Source organism: Herpailurus yagouaroundi, unplaced genomic scaffold, assembly GCF_014898765.1.
Source record: "Herpailurus yagouaroundi ecotype Mexico unplaced genomic scaffold, PumYag 139, whole genome shotgun sequence".
Taxonomy (NCBI): domain Eukaryota; kingdom Metazoa; phylum Chordata; class Mammalia; order Carnivora; family Felidae; genus Herpailurus; species Herpailurus yagouaroundi.
The window spans coordinates 48,954,177-48,966,642 of record NW_024412394.1 but is presented as its reverse complement, the minus strand read 5'-3'; the positions used below and the strand labels follow the sequence as shown (position 1 = coordinate 48,966,642).

The 12,466-nt window shown below is 43.7% G+C and overlaps 1 protein-coding gene across 3 annotated transcripts in view; it reads right to left on the bottom strand.

Annotated features, from left to right (window-relative positions):
• The window catches only part of ANKRD6 (ankyrin repeat domain 6), a 216,411-nt gene that overhangs the window by 128,252 nt on the left and 75,693 nt on the right, over nt 1-12,466 (bottom strand). The gene's annotated exons all lie outside the window — the stretch shown is intronic.

Below are 12,466 nucleotides of genomic sequence, written 5' to 3'. Positions count from 1 at the left end.
AGGCCATTTTGTCCACCAACCATACCAACCCTACCACCACCAACAACAAGAAAAGCCCAACAAAACATTAAAAAATCTGTTTGAAGACATCAAAGAGCTATCAAGGCAGCAGGGACCTAAGTAGCCAAGATCATGAAGGGAAGGTTAGTGCAAAGAGATGAGCTAAACATTTGGAGTCACATTTTCCTTTCTGGCATTTGCTGCTTTGCAAGCAGTTGTTAAGGGAGTTCAGGAAACACTAAGGTAGAAGGGCTTGAATAAATACTCCACGCTTCAGCTGGGGAGCCCTGAAAAGACTCACTGCCCTAGGAATAAGGATAAACTAGAAAGAACCCATCCCTTACAGAGACTGAAACCCAGGTTGGAATCTATTCCAGTGAAAGCAAAACTGAAGAGTGAGAGAAGAAATTTACAGTTCATACCTCCAGTTAAGGTCTGATGTCCAGAATACATAAAGAATGCCTTCAAGATCAGTAAGAAAAAGACAGACAATCCAATAGGAAAATGGTCCACAGTCTTTCACAGATAACTTCACAAAAAGCATATGGAAAGGTGCTTAACTTCAAAAGTCATCAAGGAAAAAGAAAATAAAACCACTACACCCTCACAAGAATGGCTAAAATTTTGAAAGACTGAAAATACCAAGTGTTGACATAGATCTGGAGCCATGGGAGCTCTCCCACACCTCTTGTTGGGGTGTAAATTGGCTTCACCACTTGAGAAAACTGTTCACTAGTGCCAAACACATGCACACCCTATGCCCAAACAATTCCAATTCTGTGACTATAACCATCAGAAATGCAAACACATGCACATCAAAGGACATGGGGAATGTTCACGGCAGTGCCACTCTTAATAGTAAAAAACTGTAAAGAAAGTTATTGGTAGCCAGTCTCAAAACAGGGATGATGTGAATTGTCTCTGTTTCCACAAAATGTATTACGACGGGCTACTGAGGATGTCTTACGTACACTGTAATTCCATTTATGATTTGATTACTTATGTAACTAAAATGTGACAGAGTTTGATAATTCTTGTTGTCACAAATTGGAACATTAAATTTTCCTGTGTTATGATTTTCACAATTTATCTGTAGAATAACAAATGCATCCTGAATCCCTTTACCATGACATAAACAGGGAAACATTTAATTACTTTATAACCTGTCTCTTCTGTGAAGTTCACTGCCACCTAAAATAAACATTTATGCCTTTCTACTCTAGAATGAAATTAACCAGAATATTTGAGCTATGTTCTGAAGTAGTTGTTGTTTAGTAATTGCTTAGTACTTTAGCAGCACACAAAATTGAAAATAAAGTTTAAAATATAGTATAGATAATTTTAAAAAGCCATACAACAACTTAAATGTCTATCAACAGCAGAAGGGACAAGTAAATTGTGATATATTAAGACTCTTATACCAATGCAAATCAATAAGCTATTACTACCCACAACCACATGAATAAATCTCACAAACATTCTGCTTATTAGCAAAAGAAACCAGACACAGAAAAGACACACTGTATGATTCTTATATAAAATTCAGAAACAAGCAAAACTAACCTACAAGTCAGGACAATGATTTGGGGAGGAAGGGAGGCAGTGACTGGGAGGGACGTGAAAGAGGCTTCTGGGCCACTGGCCACATTCAGTTTCCTGATCCAAATGGTAGTTACATTTACTTTGGAAAAAATTCATCAATCTATAGGTTCATAATTTGTGTACTTTTCAGTTCGTAATTATACTGTAATTTAAAAATTTAAAGCTCTAAACCTCTAGTTGCGGACTTTCTGAAAGGAAGCCACTTACTTTTCTAAGAAAATAAAAGGCAAAAAGGATTATTATTCTTTCCAGATTAGCTGAGAAATCTCCCCCAGTCATCGTTGATTAAAATTGATACTGATACAAAGTGCTGCAGCACCCATTTGCTAAGTGTCCTGGCATTTCTCACACTGCTAAGAAATTAGTTTCCAAGCTTCAGGAATACTGGTAAAGTGCTGCCAATATCTTGTTGCAGTCAAAATCGAAGTGCACGCAAATAGCAGAAGGGGCAGAGAAATCCAGATGCTGCTCCTGAGGAGACTCAGGCCTGCGGCCTCGCACAGGACTACACAGCCAGCTCCAGATGACAGCTCAGGAATTCTAGGACTCCTATACAAGAATTCTATGCATCCTAGCACTGCACCTTCTGCCCCAAACTTAGATGGAGACACTCACTGTTGTTTTAAAAAATAAAACCAACAGATTGCTTAGATTTGCCTCATGGCAGTTCATGAGGGAGTAGAGAGTCAGGTACTATGACTGACATATCCAAAAGAGAATTAAAATAAAAAATTTTTTTTTTCAATGCTTATTTTTGAGAGACAGAGAGACAGCATGAGTGGGGGAGGGGGCAGAGAGAGAGGGACATACAGAATCCAAATCAGGCTTCCAGGCTGAGCTGCCAGCACAGAACCCTACGCGGGGCTCAAGCTCACAAACTGTGAGATCTAAACTGTGACCCTAAGTTGGATGCTTAAACGACTGAGCCACCCAGGCACCCCCATCTTTTTTTTTTTTTTTTTTTTTTTTTTCAAAAGACAAAGTTTAACACTGCCTCTTTGTTTGTTGATCCTGAGAGCAGGCTTCTCTATTGGATGTGCCTGGAGTTTTGCAAACATAAAATTTACTAATGTTTTAAAAATAATTGCTGTAAGTTTCTATTGAGGGTAATGATCATCAAAGTGGAAGATATTTGTCACCCTTCTATAGCATCTGTGCATTGAGGTTTAAATGGCTCACACAGGCTTATACTGTGGCCATGTAACTACTTTCAACTTGGCTTCTTCAGGACTCAAAGAACAATCAGAGTAAGCCTAGGACAGAACCATCCTGAAGATCAAACAGTTAGGCAGTGTGGTCTTTGCTGTCATGGCCATCCATGGCCTTTCTATTCATTCCCCTCACCTCCCTTTCAGGAGATGACAGACACAGAAATTCAGTTACCTGACACAAATCATCTTGCAAATCTTAGGGCAATTTAGAAAAGACTAATTTAAATTCAGTTCTTTTGTTCCCTAGGGAATAGTGACATCAACAATATCATGGGACACCTGGTTGGCTCAGTGGGTTAAGTGTCAACTCTTGATTTCGGTTCAGGTCATGATCTCATGATTCATGGGTTTGAGCCGAGTTGGGCTCTGCACTGACAGTGTGGAGCCTGCTTGGGATTCTATGTCTCCCTCTCTCTCTGGCCCTCCCCTGCTCATTCTCTCTCTCTCTCTCTTTCAAAAATAAATAAATATATATTTTTTAATATTTATTTATTTTTTTTCAATATATGAAATTTATTGTCAAATTGGTTTCCATACTTTGTTTTGTTTATTTATTTTTAAGAGAGAGAGTGAGACAGAGTGTGAGCAGGGGAGGGGCAGAAAGAGAGGGAGACACAGAATCCAAAGCAGTCTCTAGGCTCTGAGTTGTTAGTATAGAGGCCGACACGGGACTCAAACCCATGAACCATGAGATCATGACATGAGCCGAAGTCAGTCACTTCACCGACTGAGCCACCCAGCTGCCCCCAAAATAAATAAACATTTAAGAAAAATAGTATCATGACCACATTTTCTATTTATTTATTTTGAGAGAGAGAGAGAGAGAGAGAGAGAGAGTACATGCAAGCAGGAAAGGGGGCAGAAAGAGAGGGAGAAAAAGAATCCCAAGCAGATGCACAGAGCCTGAAACAGGGCTCAAATTCACAAACCGTAAGATCATAACCTGAGCCAAAATTAAGAGTCAGACGCTTAATCAATGGAGCCACCCAGGCACCCCCTCATAGTCTTGAGTATGTGGGCTGAGTCCTTAAGCAAAGGCAAACAGGCTGCCCAGGCCTGGGTCTTCAGGTGGGGGTAGGAATTCCACATGCCAGCAAGCCAGCAGTGCCTACTCAGAGCTGCAAGAATCTCCCAACACCTCAGTATGTGCCTGCGAGAAACAGGTACAATCCATGGCTTTAGGTCTCATCTCTGGCCAGGTATTCAGGGAAGGAGAGCCATGGACAGCAGGTTTCCCTGGAGGGGAGGGAACCCAGTGAGTTCCCGAGAAAAGCAGGGATTTGAGAGGCACCTGGGTGGCTCAGGTGGTTAGGCATCCGACTTTGGCTCAGGTCATGATGTCATGATTTGTGAATTTGAACCCCACATCAGGCTCTGTGCTGACAGCTCAGAGCCTGGAGCCTGCTTCGGATTCTGTGTCTCCCTCTCTCTGCCCCTCCCCTGCTCACACTCTGTCCTTCTCTCTCAAAAATAAATAAACATTAAAAAAAATTAAAGAACAAAGTATGGATTTGAGAAGTCTATGGAGGAAGAGGAATCTAGGACATGGTGGGTTTGTACCTACTCCTTCATGACCTCAGCCATGCAAAGGAGCATTTTATTTAAGACTCACCCAATGTCAAGGGCATGGCCTTCATTGGGCCTATCTTTGCAACTTCATAATAAGCCCTGAGACAGAAGTTTCTGGATGAAAAGGAGACAGAGATTATCAGCAGGTTATTCTATTGCCCCCTTAACTCTTCATCCAGGGTGACACTGTGCAACACCCAGCTATCACCACCCTGCTTTCAGCCCTTGCCTTTGCCACCATTCACTCATCCAATGGATACATACTGAGCACCTAGTATGAGCCACGCACTGTGCTAGGTGCCAGAGTCACAGCAGAGAACACAGAAGGCAAAGATCCCTGCCCTAGAGGAACTTACATTCTATGATTCCATATACACAAAATGTCCAGAAAAGGCAAATCTATAGACAGAGAGACGATCAGTAGTTGCCTAGGGTTGGGAGGTTTGGAGGCCGGGAGGAAATGGGAGTGACTGCTAATGGGTAAAGGGGTTCTTTTCTGGACTGATAAAACTGTTCTAAAATTGATTGTGGTGATGGCTGCACCATTCTGTGAATATATTAAAAACTACTGAATTGTACACTTTAAATAGGTGAACCGTGTGGTATGTGGATGGTATCTCAATAAAGCTATTGTATTAAAAAAATAATAAGGACCAAAACCCAGAACTTTCAACCTCAAACTCCATGCTGTTTCCACAGTCCTACGCTGCCTTCTGTATATAAGGGAAAAAATGCATGCCACCCAGTGAGGCTAAAAATATAAATTATTTGATGGGGCACCTGGGTGGCTCAGTTGGTTGAGCGTCCAACTTCGGCTCAGGTCATGATCTCACAGTTTGTGGGTTCAAGCCCTGCGTTGGGCTCTGTGCTGACAGTTCAGAGCCTGGAGCCTGCTTCCAATTCTGTGTCTCCCTTGCTCTCTGCCCCTCCCCCACTCACGCTCTGCCTCTCTCTCAAAAATAAATAAACACTGGGGCGCCTGGGTGGCGCAGTCGGTGAAGCGTCCGACTTCAGCCAGGTCACAATCTCGCAGTCCGTGAGTTCGAGCCCTGCGTCGGGCTCTGGGCTGATGGCTCAGAGCCTGGAGCCTGTTTCCGATTCTGTGTCTCCCTCTCTCTCTGCCCCTCCCCCATTCATGCTCTGTCTCTCTCTGTCCGAAAAAATAAATAAACGTTGAAAAAAAATTAAAAAAAAAAATAAATAAACATTAAAAAATCGGGGCACCTGGGTGGCTCAGTCGGTTAAGCATCCAACTTCGGCTCAAGTCATGATCTCACAGTTTGTGGGTTCGAGCCCCATGTCGGGCTCTGTGCTGACAGTTCAGAGCCTGGAGCCTGCTTTCGATTCTGTGCCTCCCTTGCTCTCCCCCACTCACTCTCTGCCTCTCTCTCTCTCAGAAATAAACATTAAAAAAAATTTTTTTAATAAATTATTTGGGGGAAAAATGTATCTTTGAAAATACTACAAACATGCATTTTTATTTGTAATAAAATATATTTTCCATATCCTATGAAAATTTATAATATTCTATGAAATTATACATTTCATATAGGCTATGTTCTTTTATATTTATATGTATCTCATTATTTAAAACTTTGAGGCCTAAAAAAATTATTTGGAAAGATCTTTAATTTATTTACTACTGTATCCCTTAAAATATTAGGCACATGATAGATTACATGAGTCAGGATAAGCTGGGTAACAAACAAACCCAGAATCTTCGTGGCTAAACAACACAAGTTCATTTCACATTCATGCAATGTCCACAGAGGCTTGGTGGGGACTGTTTCCTCTCTGACTTGCCCAGGCTAACAGAGAAACCAACATCTGGAACTTTGCCAGTCTCCATGGCACAGGGAAAGACAGATCTAGTGACTACATTATCATCCAGAAGTGACACAACACGCTTTTCACAACTCCCTGGCTAGAATTGTCACATGGCCCCCAAAACACAAGGAGGCCAGGAAGTGCAAGTCCATCACATGCTTAGAAGATAGAAAGCGTTGAATATTCAGTAAATAGCATTAATGTTTGCACAGGGAATTAGGGCATAATGTGGTTAAGAGCATAGATTGTGAAACAGCCTGCTGAAGCTCTGAACTCCAATGCAGCCATGCACTAGCCAGATACCACACCACAACTTAGAGGAGTTAACTCCATCTATTTGTGCCTCAGTTTCCTCATCCATAAAATGGAGATAATAGTAGCATTTACCTCATAGGTTTGTTAGAAGATTAAATGAGTGTTTCTATCTGTGAGAAACTTAGAACAGTACCTAGCAAGTACTAACACCATAAGTACTACAGAGCTTATATTACTTTGAAAACAATTTTTAAAGGAAATGCTTTTTATTTTTGTATTACAATTAATGGATGGGCACTGTGTGAGGATCAACACAGAAGCCAAACATACAAAGTAGGTACAACATAAAGAGCAGCCTTTATTAACAGAGAACTAGGGGGCCCAGACCCTCCTTGGCCTGGCCTCTCACCAGCTGCCTGGTCTTTGGCTTCTGGATTTATTTCTTATCTTTAAAAGAGGAGCTGTACAAGGTGACTTCCAAGGTTCTCCAGCACTAAAAGCTTGGAATTCTTTGATTCATGGGTCACTGACTTGGCCTACCAAGGTATTTTTCATTGTTTACTCTTTATTCTTTTACCATGACGGGTGATCCTCCCCTTCAAATCAAGAGGGCACTAACCATTCCTGACCTGGTTCTGCAAGGCAAACCTCACTTGGATACTCCCCTCTAGGCAGACCTACCCTGACCCTACCAATTTGGAAGAGTGCCCACCTGCCGCCAACCGACACCAGGAAGCTGCCAGGAGAGAGGCAGGTCCCTGTGCACACTTGACATGAAATGCCTCCCTTCCCAAGCAGAGCGGAGAGAGTGGTAAACAGTCACCCAGAGGGCAGCCAGCCTCCACTCTGACGGCTCCCCTGCGCCCACAGTTGAATGAGGACTTCAAAACCCTCAACGCACCACTCCTCACCCCACCCAGGAGACCCTCCCCACCTTCACCCTCCCTCCAACATCCTGCACCTGCGTGCTGAAGGGGCAGGAGCTGTCACCCTCATGGTTTAAGATGAGCCAAACATTCCCAGGGACCTTCCTATTGTCCAGTCTGGCGGCCAGGAACAGAGGCACAAATTTAAAAATGAGGAAGGTGTGCTCGGGGGGGGGGGGGGGGGGGGGGGAAGCTCTCAGTAAAACAAAGCTTTAAAGAGTGGGGAGTCATCCACAATATCTCAACCTTAGCTGAACACACTGAATGCATGAAGTAAAATGTGTGTGTGCCTAGGAAAAGAAATCTCTCAGTGCCGTTTTTCAAACGTTAATGACTACATCAATTATTTCAGTCTCAGTAGCTGAGGCCCCTCCTTTCCAGGAGTCTTTAAAGCCACCTCCACAAGTGTAATCTATAACCTCAAATCCTTTCTGCCTCGCAGGATGTGTCTCCAAGCATGCTCTCATTCTGCTGTGCACTCCATATGAATCTCTCTCTCCATCTTGTGTTATCATCTCTCCTGGCTAGAATGCCATGCTCGTGGGTTTCAGCTCAGCCAAGTGCCACCTTCAAGGTAAAGCTTTCCCTGATTTCACTCCAGCACCTCTGTCACCATTTCTGGGCCACTTACTGTCAACAGCACCCATGTGACACAGCCTTGTGCCATCTTTTAACGTTTAAGCCAATAGCCATGTGAGTGAGCCCTCTTGGAAGCAGACTGCTCAGCCCCAGTCAAGTTGCAGATGACAGAAGTCCAGGCCAATGGCTTGACTGCAACCTCATGAGGGATCCCAAGCCAGAACCACTCAGCAAGGCCACTCCCAGATTCCTGATTCACAGTAACTGTGTAAAGGAATACATGCGTATTGTTCTAAATAAGCTGCTAAGTGTGCGGTAATCGGTTATGCAGCAATAGCTGACTTAGTAAATGACAAAGCGCCTATAACTACAGGTGATAAAACAATTTTAATAAGATGTTGAATTTTATTTAGAATTTAGGTGGTAGTTATACAGTGTCCCCTGTAAAATTCTTTCAATGTTGTATGTAGAAAATTTTTCAGGGGCTCCTGGGTGGTTCAGTCGGTTAAGCAACTGACTTCGGCTCAGGTCATGATCTCATGGTTCATGGGTTTAACCCCGCATCAGACTCTGTGCTGACAGCTCGGAGCCTGGAGCCTGCTTCTGATTCTGTGTCTCCCTCTCTCTCTGCCCCTCCCCTGCTCCTGCTCTGTCTCTGTCTCTCTCAAAAATAAACATTAAAAAAATTCTTTTAATAAAAAATTAAAATTAAAATTAAATTAAAAAGTAAAAGTTTTTCATAATCAAATGTTGGGGGGGGGGGAACAACATAAACCATAATATAAAACTGGCAGCTAGATCAGTCCATAACACAGATGCAGTAATGTTTTCTGAACAACAGAAGAGAATGATTTACAAGGGCTACCAAGGAATATAGTCTATTTTTTTTTAATTTTTTTTCAACATTTATTTATTTTTTTGGGGGGACAGAGAGAAACAGAGCATGAACGGGGGAGGGGCAGGGGGAGAGGGTGACACAGAATCTGAAACAGGCTCCAGGCTCTGAGCCATCAGCCCAGAGCCTGATGCGGGGCTCGAACTCACAGACCGCGAGATCGTGACCTGGCTGAAGTTGGACGCTTAACCGACTGCACCACCCAGGCGCCCCAATATAGTCTATTTTTAAAGCAGACATCTTTAGAGCATTATTTGCTATATATGTTTTTAAAGAGCACATTTGTGGGGCGCCTGGGTGGCTCTGTTGGTTGCGCGTCCAACTTTGGTTCAGGGCATGATCTCATGGTTCGTGAGTTCGAGCCCCACGTCGGACTCTGTGCTGACAGCTCAGAGCCTGGAGCCTGCTTCTGATTCTGTGTCTCCCTCTCTCTCTCTCTCTCTGCCCCTCCTCCATTTACACACTCTCTATCAAAAATAAACATTGAAAGTTTTTTCAAAAAACAAAGAGCACATTTGTATGTATCGAGTAGTATTAGACATATGTTAGTCATTTTTTATCTCAATGTCAAATTTTCAAAAAGACACAGATCTTCCAGTTTCAGTTTTATCAGTCAGGGTATTTATTTTTTTAGGAGCCCCATGACTGATAAGAAATTACTGCTATATCAACAGTAACCTATTTGTTCAGTTCATTCTGATTTAGTTTCCAAGCTAATTAGGCTAGCTGAATTCCCTGCTGCCTTATCAGGTAGTGGCCAGAGAAATTCGATTAACTCTTGCAAAACGTACTCAGCACAAAGCTGCAAGAAATGGATACTTCTGTGCTCCAGAGAATTTGGACTGGTCAGACCAGTGTCCGCAGCAGTTTACGTTTTCCTTAATCTTTACCTGGACCTGACACCCAACAGTTCATATTTTTATAGCAAAATCAGTCTGCTAGTATTGCTCTTCGTGACAAATGGTGATAATGTATTTTTAGATAAATAGCGCAACTAGGGGCGCCTGGGTGGCGCAGTCGGTTAAGCGTCCGACTTCAGCCAGGTCACGATCTCACGGTCCGGGAGTTCGAGCCCCGCGTCAGGCTCTGGGCTGATGGCTCAGAGCCTGGAGCCTGTTTCCGATTCTGTGTCTCCCTCTCTCTCTGCCCCTCCCCCGTTCATGCTCTGTCTCTCTCTGTCCCAAAAATAAAATAAACGTTGAAAAAAAAAAAATTTAAATAGCGCAACTAGCCTATTTTTTTTAACGTAATGACACGAACCATAAAAACATTTTGTGATAAACAGAAACCCAGACTTGTTACTTTCTCCAAATGTAAATAAACTGAATCTGCCTGTTAATGACGGAGGCCCGCTTTGTTTATTTTACAGACATCAGAGAGGATCACCACAATGTAACTAATTATAAGAGCTCCTCTATTACAAGGTACACAGTATTGTGCTAAAGATAAACTTGGAAAATATTGACATTTGGATTCGGTGTTAACACAGAGTTGTGCGTGGTATCTTCTCAACACAGGCCAGCACCAACATACCTGGTATTCACTGCGGACAAGTGACATGTCATGGGGACTAGGGATTGGCTTGTTTGACCTCACCACATCCTCCACCTCGCTGGAGGACAGAAAGCTACGGTTTGTAGTTTCCACGCCGTGTAGCTAGAGATTGGGATGTGAAACAACTGAAGGCGCCTGTGCAAAATTAGGAAGCTGGGAGTGAATTGGAGGTCTCCTCTGTGCTGCTTTTGGCTCACAAGCAAGGTGTGGAAATGAAGGTTTTCTGGCGCCACATTGTAGGACCTTTCTCCTGGGTGCTGAGAGGCATCGTGCTGGCAGCCCTCCCTGGACTCAGGCTTCCTGGTCCCTGGCACCCAGGCAGGGAGTAGGTTCTCGAACCCACAGCCCCAGTTCATGTCCTCTGAGTTGGGAGCCCCCTGGTAGGTCAGTTTCTCACTGTTCTGGGAACCGCCTAGAGGCAGCCTGGGGTCCAGCCCAGAGCTAAGTAATGAGTATTCAGTGCCCATCGCTCCTGCTTAAAACACCTGGAGTGGTTTCTGTTTCCTGCACTCAGCCCTTACATATTCACGACAAAAATCCCGTGTCTTTTGAAAATACAACAAAATGCAGAGGCAGCTGTCGTCCTGTCTACTTTCTAACCACCCAATCCCTGAACACTTCAGGATGGGTGGTAGGTGCTGAAACTGCACACGCCCCCGGAGGAAACGGAAACACAGAGACCTGGTAAGGAAATCGAGAACTAGCACAGTGCCAGGGCTAGGGTCAGGCCAAGTCTGTCTGCACAGAAGGGACAAACAGAAGAGGGGAAGACGGCACAGAAAAACCCAAACCGTAAAGGCTACATTTAAATACAATTTAGTTTGGGGCGCCTGGGTGGCTCAGTCGGTTAAGCATCTGGTCATGAGTCAGTTCGGCTCAGGTCATGATCTGGCAGTTCGTGGGTTCAAGCCCTGTGTCAGGCTCTGTGCTGACAGCTCAGAGCCTGCAGCTGCTTCAGATCCTGTGTCTTCCTCTCTCTTTACCCCTCTCTTGCTTGCGATCTGTCTCGCTCTCTCAAAAATAAACATTTAAAAAAATTAATAAATAAATACAATTTAGTCTTAGATGAAACAATTTATTTAAAATGATTTAAGTTAAGGGACGCCTGAGTGGCTCAGTCGGTTAAGCGTCCGACTTCAGCTCAGGTCACGATCTCGCTGTCCGTGAGTTCGAGCCCCGCGTCGGGCTCTGGGCTGATGGTTCGGAGCCTGGAGCCTGCTTCCGATTCTGTGTCTCCCTCTCTCTCTGCTCCTCCCCCGTTCAAGCTCTGTCTCTATCTGTCTCAAAAAATAAATAAAACGTTAAAAAAAATGTTAAAAAAAAAAGAAAAAAAGAAAATGATTTAAGTTAATCAGTTTATTAGCTCGATTTAAATTAATGTATTAATCAATTGGTCAACCAATCAGCCACAAACATGCCTGAGGACCCATGTGACTTAGTGGAACCAGGCTTGCTGCTTTGGAGTCAGAACTCACACTGCATACGATGAGGCTAGGGGGCACCTCCATGGCTCAGTCAGTTAAGCATCGGATTTCAGCTCAGGTCATGATCTCATGGTTTGTGGGTTTGAGCCTCGTGTCAGGCTCTGTGCTGACAGATGGGAGCCTGGAGCCTGTTTCAGATTCTGTGTCTCCTTCTCTCTGCCCCTCCCCTGTTCACACCCTGTCTCTCTCTGTCTCTCAAAAATAAATAAAAAACATTTTAAAAATTAAAAAAAAGTTTAAAGATAAGGCTAAAACAAGGTGTGCCAGCAGCAGCTCTCCTACGTGTGTGTGATTTAACTGAGCCCTTCCAGGCTGTGGTTTCAGAGTAGTTTAGATTTTTAGTTAAAGGGAAAGGCAGGAAGCATGCTTTTGGTTCAAAGCCAGCAATTCGGAGTTCCACTCCCAGTGCTGTTACTGCTGACTGGACAGACAAATCCCTGACCGGTTTCCTGTGCGTATGTCATGATGCCCTACAAGACCACAAGCCCCCCCAGTAACAGTAACAGGAGTAGCAGCTGCCCTTTTTTGAGGACCTACTATATGTCAGTGCTCTCTGTGCATCTT